Genomic DNA, 22000 nt, shown 5'->3' with positions numbered 1-22000 from the left:
CTCCTATTTCTTATAAGTAATGAATAGATAATGTGTTTTGGTTATGAGGGATAAACATTGGCCAAGCCGCACTCCTCTGCTCTTCTTTAAATAGAATGATGGGACTATGTCCATCCAAGAGGACAGTTTAACATTTCGTCTGAAAGAGGATACTGCCAATAGTGTAGCACTCCCAGTACCACATTGGTACAGTCTAGATTGCATGCTCAAGTCTCAGGAGTGGGATCTGGATCCACCACTCCCATCTTCTGTCTCTATGGTTTTATGATTGATGGGGCTGGCTGGGAGTTGTTAGTGAAGTTTAGGGGTTGGGTTGAAAATGCAGCGACACTACACAAGACGAGCACAATCAACAGGTGGGAACCCATCCTTTACCCTGGTAGAGAGAGGGGCCACATGTTGGAAGCAAATCATTGAACTATTTAGAATCACAGAATGGTTATAGTACAGAAGGAGGCCATTAAGGCCTGTTGTGTTCTTTATTGGCTCTCTGTAAGAATTTATAGCCCCCACCCCTGCCTTTTCCCCATAGCCCTGAAATGCTGTTCCTCTTCAGATAATCATCTAATTCTCTTTCAAAAGCCTCAAGTAAATCTACCTCCACTGCACTCTCAGGCAGTGCATTCCAGATCCTAACCACTCACTGTGTAAGAATGTTTTTCCTCAGGTCACTGTTGCTGCTTTGGCCAATCAGGGGACAGGACACATCAGATTAATATCTGGCTTTGAACGATTCTGGGATTGGTCTCAAGTGGGTGGGAGAGAAGCAAGTTAACCCGCACACAAGGTCAATCCAGACATGGGCACGTGTGAAGACATCACAGTCTGGCCCTATTCTCACCCCTTGCCGTCTCCAGCACACGTTACTGGATAGCCAGCACAAGCATGATCCCTGGCTGAAGCTTCCACCCTAGAGCCCCCATCCTCCATCTCTGGCCTAGGGGCGCTCAGGCTGGCTCGAGCAACCGAATCGCAATGAGTCAACTCAGGCGCTTTTACTCTTTGTTTTAGTCAGCAACTAACTAGTGACCTCTTCACTACTCTGGGAGGGTGGGGGGAGAACGTGGGAGGAAGAAACAGGGCAAGATGGCAAGAAGCAGAACCGAGGAAGGGGAGAAAGGAGAGGAATGAGTGAAGTTACTCATCTATACCTACCTTTGATGGTGGAAGATAGGCTGCACACATTACCCGTATCCTGAATTTCATTCAAGCCGTTTCAGTTTTTAAAATTCGCTATTGATTGCTGGTCCTATGGAAGATATTGGAGCTGGTGATCTGGAGTGCCTGTTCAATATTGTTTCTGAGCCCTGTGAACACAAGTAGGCAGTGTTTAAAATGAACAACTAGCACTGTTACATTGCAGTCACTTCTCAACATTTGCTGCTAATTCTCCTGCAATATCCAAATACTGGAGCATTCACTCAGTGCACAAATACAAGAAATGAGCATAAAATTCCCATTAAACAATTCCCAGGCCAGTCTCTGCAAATCCACTGGGAACCCTGGCTTTGTTTTCCAAAAGCACACTCTACTCCTAACTGCAGCACACTCCATGGACTGAGGTACTTAACACATTGTATACATCACAGAACAGACAGCATGCACACACAGTCCATTCACTCCAGAAAAACATTACAAAGTCAGCATGAGTCACACAGCCACAGAAGGGGTCTTCCAGGCCAGATCATTAGGCCACTCAAACCCAAACTGCTTCCGGCTCCCCCCACACCCCCTCATAATTTCAGCATAGTGTGATTATGGGGTATGCAACAAGATTGCACATCATCCCTTTGAACTGTGAAAAAAAATAATTCAGCAGGTGCAATGCTCAACTCTTGCTCTTTCCAATTTGCCTTGTGTCGTTTAACACAGGGATGACCAGTCAGACGATGAAACAAAATGAACAGCACAATAAGTATTTCCCATGGTGTTAAAATGCATGTACTTGCACCATCATATGGTGAAGTAGCCCAGCAATGACATTTGTTTGAGAGCAAGGCATTTAGCACGTTTAAAGATTTAGTCTCAACAACCTGTACATATAAACCAACTGCTAGTTTAAAATAGAAGTGCTTGGGATCTTTTTAACACATCTCAAAACCAGAAGCATCCAGCTTGCAACATGGCAATCACAAGGTTCCTGAGACTTGACAGTCAGGCCCTTGAAGGCTGGATACCCCAGTCTTATTTTTACCATTAAATTTCTGACACACAATGAAGCCTGGTCGGAATTTTGTGGGTCTGGAGATTTGAAAAGAGCTGTTCAGAGTCCTCACTTGTTGGCTAAGTCCAGAACCACAGCGCTGAAATTGGTTAGTATTATGAATCTCAGATATAAGGCAAGTAATGGGATCCTAGATTTAAGCTTGATCGGATTGCAGTCTTTTTGCAACCCTGGTGTAAAATTGGTTTCAAAAAGAGTGACAGAATACAACGTGGAACGTGAACTGATGTGAAAGGGCACGGGGGACAAAGTGGGTGGGTTAGCAACCTCCCATCCACTTTCAATCACAGTCAGTCAGTTTGACTCAGCACCAGTCTTCTCACCTCAGAGGCAGAGACTTCACTGGTTCAAGTCTCAAGCACGTAATTTGCGGCGACACTTCCACGCAGTACTGAGGGAGCGCTGCCTTGTTGGAGCTTTAGGTAAGATGTTACACCAGATTGGATGTAAAAGATCCACTGGGGTTATGGGAAGGAGGACATTGGAGCTCAAGGTGTTGCGGCTCATATTAATCAACCAACACTAGGGCTCGAGTAATTCAAATAAAACCTAATCATGATTAATAATTTTAATCACCTTAATCTTGGTTTCAACTGTGGCAACATTCTAACTTGCAGACCATGAACAGAAATCCATTGAGCAGGAGGCCAACTGGGCCCCAAAGCTGATGGGAGATGGGGCCTTCAGCTGGCCTCAGGCTCTGATGAACATTACTGACTGCTACTCCTGCGGTCACCCTGGCAACGGCGCAGCAGGACATAATGGTTGCGCATGCAAAGACGAAGATAAGCTTTGCATGCACAGAAGCTTACGGTTAGGTTAGGATTTTTAAAAAATCGTTCATGGGATGTGAACCACCCTCTTAAACCATTGCAGTCAATGTCATGCAGATACACCCAGTGAGTGGTGCAAGGGAGGGAGTTCCAGGATTTTGACTCAGCAACAGTGAAGGAGCAGCGATATTGTTCCAAATCAAGATGGTGTATGACTTGAAGGGGAACTTGCAGGTGGTGTCGGCTGCCCTTGTTCTTTTAGGTTGTGGATTTGGAAGGTGCTATTGAAGGAGGCTTGGTGCATTGAAAGTACCTCACACTAGGGGCACAGCAGTAATGTCTCTAACTCATAATCTAGAGCACCAGGGTAATGTTCTGGGAACATGCGTTCAAATCCCACCATGGGAGCTGGTGGACTTTAAATTCAATTAATTAAAAAATATGGAATTGAAAGCTAGTCTCAGTAATGGTGACCAATACACTATCAATTGCTGTAAAAACCCATCTGCTTCACTAATGTCCTTTAGGGAAAGGAAATCTGACTTACCTGGTCTGGTCTACATGGTTGATTTTTAACTGCCCTTCAAAATGGCCTAGCAAGCCACTCAATTCAAGGGCAATTAGGGATGTACAACAAATACTGGTCTTGCTAGTGATGCACATATCTCAAACAATAACAAAAGATTTTGGGGCACTCCACTGTCAGTCAACTCCTCCACACATTTACACCAAGCATGGAGGCAGGAATAAGAGAAAACCGCTCTCCCCATCTAGGCAACTACAATGGAAAGATTTCCAGCTGTTCCAAGGGGGAAAACTGAGGCTCACAGAGATTGCAACCGGAACCATGGCTCCAACACCCTCTTCTGCCTTTGGTAGTGGTACATCACTTCTGCAATTCCTTACAGGGCAAGCTCATCTTCACCTGGTCACTGACCATCATGTAAAATGGGGCAGATTACAAAAGTTGGGGGAGCAGTCCCTAATATTCTTCTGTACCTCGAGTATGACAAACTTGCACATTACTGATGGGGCACACAAAGGTGAAAAGAAGTTTACGTGATGAAGTTGAAAACAAAAATAGATGTGCAGTGAACGAATAGGAGGGGAGATTAAAAATACCCATGCCCACACACGCGCATATGAAGCTTTCTTTGGACTTGGGACAGTGGGCGTCTGGGGAGGAGGTTGAGGCAAGGAAGGCAGGAGTGAAACTCTATCTGCCAATCAGCCCTGAAGGTGGCCCTGAACAGAAAGAACCAACTGTACTGAGCTAGAAAAGCAGACAGAAAAGATAAAAACACACTGGCCACAAGGTTACACAGTAGTGTTAGCTCTGATTAAACCCAGCTCTAAGACACACAGCATCCATGGCCCTCTTTACTGCCTTTGCACAGGCCTGTTTATCAATGGACTTTCACAGCAAACTGCTTAGCGACCAGGATATTCTCCTCTCCGCACTTAAAACCAAAGTGTCCAGAACATTAGGAGACCCCTAACTGGAAACAGTTGCTTAGCTGACCATGTGCCTTTTGTGTTGATGTGCTTGAGCAAACCAGCTCATTTCCATCCTGGCAAACTGAGTGCATTCTTACTGATCTTTAAGTTATATACTTATACTGCATAACATTAGAGCTGACCAGTCCTAGGTCCCAAAGACCCAACAACGTGCCGCACAGACAGCCTCACAAGATGACCCTTACTGTGGAAAAGTAGAGAGAAAAATATGAGAATGACATCAATGGATGTCTTTTTAAAAAGAAAACTGCTACTATTTACTTGAATCCATCTTAATTACAGTAGAATCTCTCATTAAAAATAAAGTGCCACACAACGTCTTCTTAATTTTGAGATTTACCCCACACGTAATCACCAACAGATGCAGTAACCAGCTGCAAGAGACTCGAGGCTTGTAAAATCCTTAAATTCAGAAGGGCAGCTCACATTCACCTGACTAGGCAGCCATTTTGCTGCCGCCTGGGTTCAACACTAACGTTAAGCTCGTTGAGATTTTTCACAAACAGATTCATTCCGCAGCACCCCCACCCCCACCCCAAAAACTGCCAATGTTAATTTGCAAGATGGAGAGAATTGACCAGCAGGGCCCTGCCTGGCAAAGTACATGTTACTACCTTGCGTATGGTCACATGGCATTTTCTGTGTACAGGCATCAACGTTGTACACAGAAGCCGAATAATTCAGTCCAACGCTCCAAATTTCTTCTATGATTCTCTTAATTCATCACTGCAAATTGATCGGACAAGAATGGTAGACTTAGGAGGAGTGCGTCACCCCCAGTATTATACTGCCCATAATGCTCTCTCCAGGCAATGTTTGGGAGGGTAGAATTTACAACTGTACCGAGGAAAGTTTTTCACTATTTCAAGTGGACTCCCTGTGGAAATTTAACTACACTGCACTGCAAACTTCAGTATACTGGATTATATAGACTTTTACTCAGCTCTACATTATGACAACGGGTATACCTTTCTCACACCTCCCATCTTCCCAAATTATCCATTTTTAACATTTCCTGGTAGCACCATCCCCAACAAGGAATATTCAAGCTTTTAAAACTGGAATTAACTCTTCTCCCAATAATTCGCTGCCCCTCATAATTAGCCCTGCATATTCACGTTTCATCACAGCACTTAATCTAATATGTGAGATAATGTGCCAAGCCTCTGGCAGAACGCCAGATAGCACACATTATTTCCTTACACCACTGGGGCTTGGGAGCTTCCCCATTTTCCCATATTTCCACCCCGAGCTTCAGAATTGGTTGGGACTGGGTGGGGAAACAGCAGTTTGCCAGTACACACAGGCTCTGCCAATTCATCCACTATTGCAAACGCTGCCTTCTCCCTGTCACAGACACAAAGTATAAATGTCAATCTGCTCTTGTGCTAGCATGGTAACAGCAAACAGGTGAGTCCCCGACCCCATCACCCTCCAGCCCCCATCTCAATTTTCTCTCCCGAAGGCACTATCGTTTAAAGAGCAACAAGTGCGAGTGGGCTGTTTGACCAAGTTTGGAGCCCGTCCTCACGTGATGCCAGGAGTTACTGGATAGCGGGGCAGAGGTGGTACAACTGACTGGGTTTTTACTTGACCAAGAATCTACACCTGGGTTCAGCCTGTTCCGAGTGGCTCCGTACTACAGGGGGCACAATACTTACTAGATAAGACACAGAACCCATATATGGGGTAAACAGTCTCTGATTAGCAGTGCCTCCTTCCCCATCGCTCTCCTTCCAATCTCAGAGCATGTTTCATATGTGTGAAAGGAGAGGCAATATAAAATAAAGGTTACAATTCTAAAAAGGGGATGGTGGAACAGAGAGACCCAAAGGTACATGTGCACAAATCATGGAATGTGGCAGGGCAGGTTGAGAAGTGGTTAATAAGGCACCTGGGATCCTGGACTTCATGAACAGAAGCATAAGAGTACAAAGCAAGGAAGTTATGAAGAACCTTTATAAAACACTAGTTCAGCCTCTACTAAAGTATTGTGTCTAGTTCTGGGCACCGCACTTTAGGAAGGATGTAAAGAGGGTGCAGAAAAAGATTCACAAGAATGTTTCCAGTGACAAGGGACTTCAGTTACGTGGATAGATTGGTGAAGATCTGGCTGCTCTCCTTAGACAAGGTTGAGGGGAGATTTGATAGAAATGTTCAAAATCATGAGTAGTCTGGCCAGAGGGGCTACAGAGAAACTGTTTCCATTTACAAAAGGGTCGATAAATAAAGGGCACCGATTTAAGGTGGTTGGCAAAATAACCTGAGGTAATTTGAGGAAAAATGTCTTATGCAGCAAGTCGTTAGGCTCTGGAATGCACCACCCGAGAGTGTGCGCGAGGCAGATTCAATCCTGGATTTCAAAAGAGAATTGGTTAAGCACCTGAAGGCGAAAAAAAAACTGAAAGGCTGCGAGCAAAACTGGGAATGGAACTGAGTAGCTCTTACAAAAAGTGGCAGAGGCATGATGGGCTGAATGGCCTCTTCGGTGCTGCAACCAGTTCTATGATTCTACTTGTATGTGCCTAGTTGGCCTGAACTGCAGCACCCATAAAGTGCTGATATTACTTGAATAGTATGCAGTCCATTATGTTACCCTAAAAGGAGGACACCAAACCAAGGCATCAATGACAGGGCTGCAGCAGGGTTAACCTCAACAAGGTGTTGCAACTGGGGCTCAGTTGGTAAGACTCCCTTTTGAGTCAGAAGTCTCACTCCAGGGAGCTGAAAACAGTATGCAGCACTGTTGGAGGTGTCACTTTTTGGATGAGATGTCTGCCCTCTTGGTGGATGTAGAGAACCCCATAGCAATATTTCAAAAGAGCTGGCAAGATCTCCTCAGTGTCCTGGCCAATATTTATGCTTCAACCAACACTACTGAAAACAAACGATCTGGCCATATATCTCATTGCCGTTTGTGGAAGCTTGCTGTGTAAATTTGCTGCCATGTTTCCTACATTAGTGACTACACTTCAGAAAGTACTTCACTGGAAGTAAAAAGCTGAGGCATCCTGAGGTCACGAAAGAATTTTGAGTTCTGTAGAGAGCACTCCTCGGACACAGATCTTATTTGTTCTAAGTTCTTTGCAATAAGTATACCCTGAAAGCGACCGCTCATGCCCCTAAGGGGCTTCGGTGAGCCTAATGTTACCATGGATCACCGACAAGCTCTGCTAGTATTTCCTTAAATAACTCTCTAGATTGTAAAGCCTGCGTAATCGTTTGTCACATGCAGTTTACACTTGAACATGTCCTCTCTGATGTCTGGGCATCTCATTTATACTGCTATGTGAATGACCTGACCTAAATTAAACACTGAGTGACATCTGATCAGTGAAACCCCAAAAACCTTAGCCACCAACAGTGAGCCTTCAGCCATTTAGGCCCAAGCTCTGCAATCTCCTACCTAAACCTCTCAGCCTCTCTCTCTCCCCCTCCTTTAAGACACTCCTTCAAACCTACCTTTTTGACCAAGCATTTGGCCACCTGTCTCCTTCTTTGACTTGGTGTCAATTTTTGTCCGATTGTGTTTAAGTTAAAGGCACTACATAAATGCAAGCTGCTATTCTTGATTTGTCAACTATTACTATACTGGCCTTTTCTAAGTCACCCTGTGCTAATTAAATTCTATTCAGTATAGACTTACGTCTCACATTTCTAATCCACGCAAAATATTTTACCACCACAATTACAATAATCCAAATCCTTCTGAAAACCCTTTTCTCTGTCCTGCTCTTCCTACTGGGGGGCATCAACCCTTCAATTTGCTGTCATTAAGTGCGTTGTGAGTTCATCAGAAAATGTGACAAGCTTATTCAGGTCACCCTTGCACATTAGAAGCAATGGGGGCCCTGCACTGACCCCTGGGGGGGAACTCCGCTTAACACCTGGCCCCAATCTGACATAATGCCTCTAACAAGAAACTGTTTTCTCCGTAAAACACTTACATCTTACCTCCCTGTGTTCAAACCCTGAATTGAGTTTATTAAAAAGAGCAGTTAACAGAATAGATTAAAAGAAACACAGGGATTCCTAGATCACCCAGAACGGAGGATGAAGTGACTGGTTACAAATCGGTTTGGGATAAGCAGCCTCAAGCAGCAGATAATAAGCGCGACTTGGGTTACCGCGGCAACGTTTCCAGGGACGTCCAGAATTCGCACCAGTCAGATGACCCTCAACTTCTGGCGCCATAGCAGCAAAAAAAGAGATTTGCAAGGAATAGGGCGTGGATTCACAAAAGCAATTGCTCAACCAACACCCATCAATCCCCAAATCAGGTCACGACTGATTAAAACCCCGTTTGTCAATTCTTTTCATCGCCCCCAGTCCCAAACCTCCCATAAAAACAATCACCCTCTCCATAATTATGCCAAAGTTAGCTCCGCAGACCAATATTTCAACATGGTTTGTTCATTTAATAACGGGTGGAAGCTGACAAAGGGGTTTTCTCCAGGTCTACATCTTCACAAATTGGCTCTTCCTCAGGCTGCACTCCATCTACCAAACTGAACTCTCCACTGAAGACACTGACTAACTCCTGTTGATCTTGCAAGGCCAGCCAGACTCAACATTCATTGTCCTCTGGCTGTACCCCCATGTGAGGCAAGTCTAATCTTCTTCCACCTGTGGCTCAGCAGGAACCAATCTCACCTTGGCTTCAGCATGTTGTGGTTCCCACTCCAGTGCCTTGAGCACAACATCCCAGCTGACACTCCAGTATAGTACTGAAGGTGTGCTGCAATATCAGAGGTACTGTTTCTCAGATGACGTGTTAAACCAAGGCTCTGTTTGGCCTCTTGGGTGGACGTAAAAGATCACCCTGGCGCTATTTTGAAGAGTAGTAGGGGAATTATCCTCAGTGTGCTGCCTAATATTTATCCCTCAACCAACATTACTAAAACAGGATTATCTGGTCATATCGTCCTCACTTATCACCCCACCAGCCTCCGCATTCAAAAGATCATCCTCCGCCATTTCCATCAACTCCAGCATGATGCCACCACTAAACACATCTTTCCCTTCAGCCCTCCCCCGGCGGCATTCCATAGGGATTGTTCCCTCCGGGACACCCTGGTCCACTCCTCCATCACCCCCTACATCTCAACCCCCTCCCATGGCACCTTCCCATGCAACCGCAGAAGGTGCAACACCTGCCCCTTTACTTCCCCCATCCTCACCATCCAAGGGCCCAAACACTCCTTTCAAGTGAAGCAGCATTTCACTTGCACTTCCCTCAATTTAGTCTACTGCAGTCGCTGCTCCCCATGCGGTCTCCTCTACATTGGAGACACCAAATGCAGACTGGGTGACCGCTTTGAGGAACACCTTCGGTCTGTCCGCAAGCATGACCCAGACCTCCCTGTCGCTTGCCATTTCAACACTCCACCCTGCTCTCATGCCCACATGTATGTCCTTGGCTTGCTGCATTGTTCCAGTGAAGCTCAACGCAAACTGGAGGAACAGCACCTCATCTTCCAACTAGGCACTTTACCGCCTTCCAGACTGAATAGAGTTCAACAACTTTAGATCATGAACTCTCTCCTCCATCCCCACCCCCTTTTTCCAATAATGTATTTATATATATATATGTATATATATAATTATTATATATATATTTCTTTTCCCACCTATTTCCATTATTTTTAAATGTATTTCCATCCATTGTTTTATCTCTACCTTTTAGCCTATTTCGATCCCTTCCCCCCCACCCCACCAGGGCTATCTTTACCTTGCTCGTCCTTTCTACCCTTAATGTCACCATTAGCACATATCTTAGCTAATATCACCACCGTCAACACCTCTTTGCCAAAAGATGTCATAGACAAAAGGACAATCTCCACCTAACACTGGCCCTCTATCCAGCTCTACCTATCCCACCCCCCTTAAACCAGCTTATATTTTGCCTCTTTTCTATTTTTCCTTAGTTCTGATGAAGAGTCATTCGGACTCGAAACGTTAACTGTGTTCCTCTCCGCAGATGCTTGTCAGACCTGCTGAGTTTTTCCAGGTATTTTTGTTTTTGTATCTGGTCATATTGCTGTTTTTGGGAACTTGCCGTGTTTATATTGGTTATTGTGTATCCTGCATTATAACATTACAAAAAAAAACTTCACGAGCTGTAAAGCGTTTTGAGACAGCTCATGGTTGGATTGAATAAATCTATAAATTGCAAGGTGGTGTATTTTTCCACATTTCATGAAAATGCCCAGCAATCAAGTTCTTAAGGTTTAATGCCATAACCCTCTGCTGCAATCTACACCTGCTCCATCAGTTCAACCAAGTTCTGATCTCCCTCATGTTGTGGAGACTACAGGCCTTAACCCCATGATCCTATCCCCCCCACCCACGAGTACCAGGGCACAGTATTTCCAGCCTTTTCTCCATTTTCCACACTCGCAAGAGGTTCCTCTCTCTCTCTCTCTTCCCCCTCGCTGCGGCAAGCACACCTGTAAACAGCTCAACTCACTGACTACTGGCAGAGTGCCAGTAAGCAGCCTTGAATTGCTCTACAACAGAAATATTTACACAAAACACACCACTCAGTTCTGCCTCTTGTGTACTCGGCACTCCTCAGAAGTGTCAAATGCTGCAGCTCCTTAATACTGTCAACTGGGAGCTGGACAAGTAAGGAAATGGCAGACTCTGTTCACAGTGGAGCAAGAGGACAAAATGCAAGGGAACCTAAAAATAAGTCAAGGAGTGGGCTTAGTTTATTAAAAATATGGCAATGGGGAAAATAATGGGACTTAAGATAGACAAAACTTCAAGGCCTGGTGGTTTCTAGCCTGAGAGTGGGAGGTAAATGCTGAGGAAATTGCAGGTGCATTAGTCCGAATTCCCAAAAGCTAAGTAGATTCAGGGATTGTACTTTTAGATTGAAAAATTGCAAATGTCACTCCATCATTTAATAAGGGAGGGAAAAACTAACTACAGATCTGTCAGTTGCGGGGAACTTAACTGGAATCTATCATTGGCTGAGCATTAGGACAAGTAGGACCTGGTCAGAGTCAGCACAGATGAGGTGAAACAACAGATATAGGATCAAACCTTTTTTTTTGGACTTCCCTGATCTCTATGGCCCAGTGACTCCTTGCAAGAGCCAAGAGGGGACCAACTTTCAATAAAACAGCAAACGACCAGAGTTCCCTCTGCAGCTTAGGCACAGAAACAGCCAAAAGTGAGAATTACACCTGGATCCCAATGGAACATTTTTGAGCATCTCAAAAGGTCATGAAAGAGGATCTTATGGGGACAGACTGAATCCAACTCTTGGTGAAGACTGTCCACAGTACAACGCAACTCGCAACTAAGGGAGAGTGCTCATTTAACTGCACACAAGTCACTGGCACAGAGGGCAGGATTGTCCAAGTTCTGTGCCTTTATAGAACATGTAGCAGTATTTGCACTTGCGATGCCATGGCATACAAGGCTATGCGCCTAGTGCTGGAAAATGGGATTAGAATAGTTAGGTACTTGTTTGACCGGCGCAGACCCGATGGGCCAAAGAGCCTTTTTCTGTGGTGTAGACCTCTATGACTCCAAGTATACTATAGCAGCTCAAGGAGAAGGAGTGCTTCTATATAAAGCTTAAATCCAGATTTCCATAAATTCCTTCCATTTCAAATCAATGACGACTAACAGCTCTTGGCATTTGGATTGATGATAGAATCATCGAGGCAAGGAACTTTCCAAATTTTGAGAAGTCAGCGGTTTAATGAGGGAAAACCCCCTGAAGAAATATAGGAGTGACTCGAGGTGCCAGGGGCTGGCACTCTTAGCATGTTGAGGAATCCCTGGAATTCTCACCAGTCAGCCTCTATCCACTGACATGGATGGATGGGAAATCACAGACTGCCTGGCCGACTTGCCAAAACACGCTCCCTGTGAACACTGCCACTCACCAGGAGTGCTGGACTGCAGGCTTGCCCCTTCTAAGTGCAAACAAGTACCAGTTACTCATTGGCCAAATGCAGCCTCTCCTTGCAGCAGGGGTGATGTCCCAATGAGGCACACCATGTGGGGCACAGGAGGAGAGAGAGTTTTATCAACAAGCCAGCACAGCACTCAAGAGCAAAAATATGGGGGCATCACAATGGAACACACCTGCTCAAAGCAGAGGCATAAAACAGCACTCACCTCGTCTACCCAACATCAGCCATTTTATGTTCACTCCACTTCTCCCTCTCAGAGAGGCTCAACTTGTTAGTGATGCTCGTCACATTCTGGGAGGTATCCTGAAATAAGTAAATAATTTATCATAATTCCTCTGCAGCATTCACTCGCGAATTTCAATTCAGTCACCAAGGTTGGACCAAGAGCCAAGTGAGCCTAAAAACAATGATCACTCAGAGCAGTGGCTCAGTTTTGCAGTTCGCCTCCGGGTCAGAGGGCTAAGTCGCACTCCACAGAGACTCGAGTACAAAATCTGGACCGGCACTTCGATACTGAAGGGGTGCTGAGTTTTGGATGAGCCTCTCAGGTGGACATAACCCTGGCCAATAGTACCCTCAATAAACATCACTAAAACAGATCATCTGGTCAATAGCACTTCATGGAAGCTTGCTGTGCACAATCTGATTGCTGCATTTCCTGCACTACAGCTGGCTGCATTTCAATGACTGCAAAAGGGACCTTCCTGACATTGTGAAAGGCATTATGTAAATGCACATATTTCTTTCATGCCAGGTAGTATCTGCCAGAGCAGATGACCCCTGCAAAGTGCATGCGTGTGAACTTTGGTGAGCACTGGGTGAGGAAAGGCTATCTTGCCCTCAACACAATCACTGACTAAGCTCACAGTAAATCATTGGCATCAGAAGGCAGAACACACCCATGGAGGAGTCGATCGCTACAGGAGAGGAGAGAAGAAAGAAAGAACCAGATATAGGTCGGAACAAGCTCCATCTTTACAGCCAACTGTGGGCCCAGGCACTGCATTTCAAATTGACCAAACTAGGCCTCATTCACTCCAAGAGCAAGAATATGCTGATTTGAACACGTTATTTGAGATAGGCCTCAGCCACCATCATCTTCACAAGTTCAAGGTGAGGGGCAGGAGGTTTAGAGGGGGATGTGAGGAAAAACATTTTTACCCAGAGGGTGGTGATGGTCTGGAATGCGCTGCCTGGGAGGGTGATGGAGGCGGGTTGCCTCACATCCTTTAAAAAGTACCTGGATGAGCACTTGGCACGTCATAACATTCAAGGCTATGGGCCAAGTGCTGGTAAATGTGATTAGGTAGGTAGGTCAGGTGTTTCTCACGTGTCGGTGCAGACTCGATGGGCCTCTTCTGCACTGAGATTGTGATCTATTGGCAAAATACTCAGGAAATCTAAGCAGCAAACCACCACTTTGTGCTGATTTTCCATGTTGGAGATGATAGGGGGGAAAAAAAGTGAAGAAAAAGTCAAGTATAGGGTCGCAACCCATTGGCCAGCCAAGAATTATTCAGAGAATATTGCCCAATGATATGGCCTGACAAGAGCAGGCGAAATGCTGCACTGCCCAGATTGTCAGAAGAAAATTTAGTATCGGATGTATTTCAGCTCAACTGCCCAGAGCACCTTTCCTCAATCTATTCGTGCAAGTTAAAAATTTTTTTTCAGATAACATACGAATATACAAATTAGAAGTAGACCATTCAGCCCCTCAAACCTGCTCCGCAATTCAATAAGATCATGGCTGATTGGATTTTTACCTCGGCTTCATATTCCCACCCACCCCGATAACCCTTCACCCCCTTGGTCATCAAGAATCTGCCTCTGCCTTAAAGATATTCAAGGACTGCCTCAAACACCTTTTGAGGAAGAGAATTCCAAAGTCTCACGACCCTCCGGCAAAAATTTTTCCCTCATCTCTGTCCAAAATGGGTGACCCCTTATTTTGAAACAGTGACTCAGAGTTCTAGATTCTTCAAGAGGAAGCATCCTTTCCACATCCACCCTGTCAAGTCCCCTCAGGATCTTGTATGTTTCAATCAAGTCACCTCTTACTCTTCTAAACTCCAGCGGTACAAGCCCAGCCTGACCAGCCTTTCCTCAAAGACAACCTGCCCATTCTAGGTATTAATCTAGTAAACCCTCTGAACTGCTTCTAATGCGTTTACATATTTCCTTAAGTAAGGAGGCCAATACTGTACACAGTGCTCCAGATGTGGTTTCACCATTGCTCTGTATAACTGAAGCACAAACTCCCTACTTTTGTATTCAATTCCCCTCGCAATAAACAATAACATTCTATTAGCTTTGCTAATTACTTGCTGCATCTGCATACTAACCTTTTGCGATTCATGTGCTAGGACACCCAGATCCCTCAGATCTTCAACAGCTTCAGAGACGTTTACTGGTAGGATTTATTGAGTGGCAATGCGAGGAACTGAGTTATCATTACAGATAGTCCGATAAACTCGGGTGGACTCAAGCGAGCTGTCAAACCTGAGAGAGGGAGAGATGGCTTAACGTCAGTGGAGATACAACAGTCGGGGCACTTACAATTGTTGCCAGGCTGAGGGAGTGGGAAAGGAGAACTAATCAAAGTCCCCATTCCAAACTGTTACCCAGCTACCTCTGGCAGAAAGCACTATGCGAGCACAACACCGGGACTATGGTCACAGTTCTCCTCCCTGTCAAATAGCTTAATGGCACTCATGATGTACCAGTCAACACAGGAAGGATGGCCACTTGGGTAGATACTTGAAAGCTGTTGGCACCCACTGAATGCTAGCATGAGGCAACTCCATCAGGGGCAGTGTGAGGAGAAAACAGGGAGGGGAAAATTCAAGGTAGAAATGGCTCTGCCAAATGCTTGGCTCTCATTCCAGACCCAAACCAAATTAGGACAGGTACTATCCAAAGACTGCAGCAATACTGCTGCTTCAGTGACTGATCTAATCACGGAATGTGGAACCCCAATGCCTTCGCTTGGGATGTTACAAAACAACAACAAAAATTCAATATCATTTTGCAGAGAAAAGATGGTGGAAAAACAACTCAACTCAAAAGTCCTTCAGTGTTTCCGCAGTGATAAACAAATCTCAGAAACTAGCACATTTAGCCATAGTCTTATGTGGCACCTGATAGAGTTAAGTGCACATTCAGCCAAGGTCTCCTAAGAAGAAATTAAGACTCACTGTGCCCAGCCTTAATCTTAAGGTTCCACATGTCTTGTTGAGGGTACCAAGTGCTCAGTACCAAAATAATGATTTTTTGGCAAGGGGGAGAGGTTAAGCAATATCAGGAGGTTGCTATGCTGTCCTTTCATACCCAACATTCCAGGCCAAATCCAGCTCTTTACTATCACCCCTTGCTCAAAGGGTTTGACTGGGGTGATGCTTAGGGCATTTTAAGTCAGTTCTTATAAATCCAGGCTGTAGCACAAAGCCAAAATGACAAATATTCGGGCTCAAGAGAGAGCGTTAAGTGAACACTAATCCAGACCTGGAGGGTAGAGGCAGCGCTCACTTTGACGTGTCTAGCAAACACGCTGACTGCTCGTGAGCAAGTAACTCAGGCTTTGCCACTCCGGCCACTTGGATCAGTAACTGAAGTTAACAGACCAAGAATACCTTAGCAACCTCAACTCGGATCCAAGGACCAAAGGCTTGGCCGTTTTTTTTTGCTGCAAATTAAAAGGGAAATTTCGGTTAATTGTTTGATTGCAAATTGGCATCAATGGCCTTGGACTCAGGAAGGCAAAATGAAGAGTGAGCCAGAATTCCTGTTCCTGGTTGCTAGCACTGTGACTATTGGTCGGAGGGAGCTTGTAATGGACTCCGCCCCTCTCACTCATACCCAGCACCACCACAACACAATCTATTAATGCTCCTACACTCAAAGAGTCCATGAAGAATAGCTGTCTGAACTAGAGACTGTAGGGCTATTGGCACTTATATAATCATACATCAGCTTGAAGATGGAAGGAAAGGATTGGAGCAGAGAAAACTCTTAACGATCAAACATTAAGCTGGCGTTTCAAATTTTAATGATCTGTAATGATTGCATTTGATAAGATTCAGATGGCTCATCCTTGAAAACTGTGGCAACACAGTACTGTTTCTTCCACCACCCCCCCTTCTAAAACTTACAGGATTTTCAAACAAACTTGATGTCATCTAGAAATTACTCCCCACCCTCACTCTTTTCAATCTTGGGTGTTCCACATCTGGATCCTTTGCCTGGGGTTCTCGATTTAAAGCCACCCCTGTCCGGTGAGGCTTACCCTCTCTGGATTGACTTTCAGCTCTCTATTGTCTGTTTAGCAGGATACATGATCTGGTGGTTTCCTGCATCCAATCTACACAACAGAAAATGCCAGTTAGCTTGGATTTGGGGTGGGGGGCGGTATGAAACAGCAACATCCTGTTAAGAAGAAACCTTATGACTCAGTGCAGTTGTCTCTTGATTGAGCTCTATTAAAAAGTCACAACAGTCTACAAGAAAATACAGTTTGCATTACATTTCAGTGACCAAATGAGCCTGCAAGAGGGAAGAGACGGTGGGGGCGGGGGGGGGGGGGGTGAGGAAAGGAGGGGTGGTGGGTGGGGAAGGGGGGGATAAAAGAGGAGCAAGAACAGAGGACACATAGGCAGAGAAACAAGAGAACAGAGAGAAGAGAAGGTTAGAGGAAAGATAGATAGATACTGTCTCAATCAGGTCAACCTCTCAATCCTGTCTGGCTACAAGAGCCGAAACTTGCAGAGACCACTGTTTGCCTATAGCCAACAAACTCCTCCCACCCTCCCAGATCCATCAAACTCTTTCATTCTTCCTAGTGACAGAACCTCAGATTTAGGCGGAAGCAAAGCTTCTGATCTTCCACACATTTCCAATTCACTGACGTCCCTCACGCTGGCTCAGTCTGTGTTTCTTAAATCATTGTCGCCACATTCAGATTATTACAGAATTCCATTTTTTTTTAAGGAAAACAACTTTCAAAATTTTCCACAGGGGGCTGTGAAGGGAGGAGGTTAAATGCATTCAGCTGTTAGCAAAAGTCCAGGGAGAAGATTTTCTTTAAATTCTCAATTGCTCCCTCGCCCTTTTTTTTAACTGGCTGGCATGGAGCATCTCGAGTGCAGTCTCTCTCCACGTGGCTGCACAGGAAGTGCCACTCAAAGATCACTGTCAACTCCCCCGCCCCATTGCCCCCCCTCTTGTGGCCTGCATTTGAGCCCAAACCCCACAGGCTTGCAGAGCAGCCAGACTGGGCTAGCCATCCGAGCAGTGAGCAATAATCTACTCAGCAGAAGGAAACATTTTATTTTCCAAGGAATAAACTTTCAACAGGTTTACCATTTTATTTAAAAAAAAATACACCCCCTTAAAGTAAGGTAGAAAGACTTGTATTTATATAGTGCCTTTCACAACCTCAGGTCTTCCCAAAGAGCTGTACAGCCAATTAAATTCCATCGGAAGTGTAGTCACTGGTGTACTGTTGTGAGCTCGGCATCAAAGTCATGCACAGCAAGATCCCACAAACAGCCAGACCAGATAATCTGTTTGTGGAGGTAGTTAGGGATAAATTCAATTGATCGCTCTGACTCACCTTGGGACATGCTAATTTGAGGCAATTCTCACAGCTCAGAGTTTCTGCTCAGTTGGGTACCATTAGACACAATTGGCCTCATTGAACCTGGATCAGAAGGGAAAGGGCAAAGGGTAAAACAACAGCAATGATTTTACAGCCGATCACTATCTCCAGCGAGTTCTACTGGAAAATGTCAGGGCGAGGCCCAGTCCAGGCTCCGAAGTGAATTATGGGCTCACATGCCACGTTTTTGGTGGGATTTCATTCCTGGTTGGTCCATTCTGGTGGTCGGGGAAAGGGGGTTAGGAAGAGCAGGTGGTGGTAACTTCAAAATGGCCCAGAGGTACCCAGGTGTCGTGACCTCGCCAAGTGGGACGGTACCTCAATAAGAGTGAAGGTCCTTGGAAAGGGAGTAGAATGAACCATACAAATTACTGTGGTCAAACCCGTACATTTGGAGCCAACGGCTCTTTCAATGGCTGATTAACTTCACAATTGGGATCACAAATTCACTCAGTCGTTGCAGGCGTTGAGACTGCGGGACAGGTTTAGCATTCCTTACATTCAGATCGGGGCAACCAGTTGGGTTTTTTTGTCCGACTACTATACTGTAAAATAGTGGCCACACAAGCTTGTCCAAGACTACTCAAATTGTTCATCAGTGACACAAGCTGTGAGCAAAAGGCAGTGAGTAATAGCAAAGGTGACGCTCACTGAAAATCTCTCAGTCCCATCCAACGCAAGGATTCATCACTCAGGCCAGGAATAATTCACCTTGAATCACATCAGTCACTCACGGGCATTCTACACCCAGTTCTGCACAATGCAATGCAGCACAACTTTGTGGATAGGACCGCAAAGTAAAACAAGGTTGTACCAGAGCCTGAGGCCTGCCACCACGAGGAGATATCTGTTCACCCCCTAACCACCCCACCCCCCAAACCCAATCCACAGCTGGAAGTAGTACAGCAAAACTGGGAAAAGATGGAAGTGGGCTCTGGCAGACCCAGAAGTTACAGGGCGACATTACAAGTACTTAACCCAGAGTACAGTCCTATAAGGCAGTGGCCTCATCACTGGCCTGCTTGGGACCTCCTCTACAACAGTGACTACATTTCAAAATTAATTAAAGGCTGCCTAGTGTTTTGTGTTGTTTCAGAGCAGGTTATATAAATTCAGAGGATTTCACCCTCGGTGAGCCCTGTAAAGCAGCTCTGTGGCGAGCAGGACCAGAGAGATGGGAGGATTTGAAACCATTGCGCTACTCAGTAAAAATAAAGCACAGCCACATTCCCACTATTCTGGCATTACGGCTTCCTACTCCAAGACAAGATGGCCTGTCATTTAAAGGCATGAAATTGTTGACACTTTTCCAATGCTGAGACAGGGAACTATGCTGCAAACCACTCAAAAAGTGAACCAGGTTTGCCCAAGGAACAGGCACATGGAATTCAAAGCAGGGAATGAACATGGGCACCTCCTTCAGGGAAGCAGAATTGAAATTCTTCCAAATTACATACCTGGTCAGCATCACCATCACTCACCTCTATATACCACCCCACCAGTTTAAACCTAACCCCGCACACTTGTCACCTCCAGACTTAATTGCTCCAACCGTCCCCTCAAACTCCAGCTCACCCAAAAATTCACCCACCCTCCCCTTCAATCACCCAGAATCCCAATGAATCACCACTGACACACACTGGTTTCCTATCTCTCCAATGCACACTTCCTCAGCTTCATCCACATTCACAAACCCACTGTGGTTTTAATCCACTTTAGTTCAACCACCTCCTTGACCCCCCATTGCCTTTCTTCCTCCAACTCTGGGTTCCTGCACATTCCTACTCTCCCTGTTCCAGAACTTTCAGGAGTCCTACCTCCCTGGAGCGCCTTGTCAGAACTCCTCCCCCCAGCCTATTCGACCTGACTTTCCATCACAACTCCCAAAATTCTCTCTTTACACTGGCTCCTTTTGGACAACTCTCTCTCCACACCAAAAGGCATTGCATAGCTGCATGGCTCTGAAAGCATGCTACACAGGGCCTATAGGTGTGGCAGACTGAAGGCTTAAACCTTCCTCAGTAAGAAAACGAGCCACGAGGGAGCAAAAAAGTAACTCCGGTTTGATCGCTGGATCTGAGCCCGAATGGCAAGTCACGGGCCTCACTCAGGGTGCCTCAGCCTGGGTGCCTCCAGAGTTGGAAAGTGCACACACACACACTTGGACGTTTTTGAGGAAGGCCAAGATGGGGTTTGAGTCGAACATGTGGGGAATTGGGTCAAATCCAGCAGCCGAGGAACCTGCTGGAACCAGTGGTTCATGGGGAGAGCAGTAGATACCAATCACAGGGCGGGGGGGGCGGGGGGGGCACTGGGGGCGAAAGTGCGCTGCTTCACTGCTCATTGTGACCAGTAATTCATAAACCAGCCCCCCCCACCCCCGTCCTCAAAAGGGAGTTGCGTGAAAATCCACCGTCGATCATCAGAAAATTTTAAGTGGAACAATATCCGGGGATGGGGCAAAGGGCAAGGTTGTTTCCAGAAAAAAAAAACAAGTACGTTTAAAATTGGTCGGATTCGTCTCTCACGCACACACACACACACGTCTAAACTCCCGGCTCGTTTAAAAAAAAGATTTTTGGGGGGAGGGAGGAGAGAGAGAGAAAGAAAGAGAGGATGCCCGATCCCCGGAAAAATACAACTCATGTAAAAGAAAATTAGGGAAAGATTTCGCATGAACTTTGCGTCCAGTACATGCGCCGAAAGGGCTGGGATCTGTGCAGAAAGGCGCGCGTCTGTTGTGATTTGAACCGTACGGTTAGTTCTGGAGGGAGGGGTGGGATTTACAACTATAATGCCCACATTCTACCACCCCCCCACCCCCCCCCTCCTCCTCCTCCTCCTCCTCCCCGCCCCGCATGCTGCTGCTGGTTTCATTTCCCCTTTCGGTTTCAGGTTCCCTTCCTTTTCCAGCCATTTGCCCTCTTCCGAGTCTGGGTGTTGCACTTTCTTATGCCTTTGTTTCACACTTCGTTTGTGGGGGGGGGAGGAGTGGAGGTGGGAAGAAGAGGAAAGAGAGAGAGAGAGAGAGAGAGCGAGAGGGGAGCATGTAAAGGCCACAAGCCGGAAGAAAGGCCTGCTGCAACTCAACTTAACAAAAGTGGCGCACTTCAGCCAAAGCTGCCCGAGCCCCAAGCGTGCACAATCTCTGTTTTGTTTGGGGGGGGGGGGGGGGGGAGGAGAAGGAGGGTGAAAGGAGGGAGGAAGGAAATAATTTTTTTATATATTAAAAAAAAACGGCTTTAAAAACAAAACCTGCAACCCATCTGCAACAGATAAACAAAACTGAATCCCACCCGGAGCGCAAGAGATCGAAGGCAACAATTAGACGGGGAGAGAGAGAGAGAGAAAGAAAGCGACGGTCCCCTTCTTCCCACGTGTTTGCGCCTCTGCCGCGATCAGCCCGAAACTTACAAGCCATGGAACTTACAATGTCCGGACGTTCGAAAATGGAACGCGGGACGGCAACAATGTATCGAGCGCTGGAACCTCGGCTACCGCAACGTTCCATCCCTGCTCGGCGCCTCCATTCATAAACCCCACTCACCCAAAACCAGACAGAGGGTGGTGGGGAGGAGGAGTGCAAATAAAAGGAAGGGGGGGGGGGTATCCAGACTTTTCTCACCGCACCGCCTTTTTTTTTTAAGCACTCCGGCCGTCCCCCTTTTACGCTGGTGTTCCTCAACATCCGATTCAAGGCTTTCTTCGAGTTTTAAATTGATTTTTTATCACCATTTCCTAGATGTGGAGGAAAAAAAAAACTCAAGCCACATGGAAATAGACGCAAATTGTGGCTGCAAAATAGTAAAAGAGAGGGAGGGAAGGGGAGGGGAGGGAGGAGGGGTAGAAAGCTGTGATGTCACGGGGCTTGCCAATCAGTATGCAAAAAAAAAAT

General features: G+C 45.9%; 1 long non-coding RNA gene across 1 annotated transcript; it reads right to left on the bottom strand.

The window, feature by feature from the left end:
- Window positions 1-1186: 1186 nt before the first annotated feature.
- LOC144694132 (uncharacterized) lies at window positions 1187-21831 on the bottom strand. The gene is made up of 5 exons (XR_013579650.1): window positions 21731-21831; window positions 18061-18147; window positions 14795-14951; window positions 12655-12752; window positions 1187-1307 (listed from the first exon to the last, which is right to left on the bottom strand). It is a non-coding gene; the product is annotated as an uncharacterized LOC144694132 (long non-coding RNA).
- Window positions 21832-22000: the final 169 nt, after the last annotated feature.

The sequence above is a fragment of the Cetorhinus maximus genome, chromosome 19 (assembly GCF_964194155.1).
Source record: "Cetorhinus maximus chromosome 19, sCetMax3.hap1.1, whole genome shotgun sequence".
NCBI classification, from domain to species: domain Eukaryota; kingdom Metazoa; phylum Chordata; class Chondrichthyes; order Lamniformes; family Cetorhinidae; genus Cetorhinus; species Cetorhinus maximus.
This window is presented reverse-complemented; position numbering and strand designations above follow the sequence as displayed.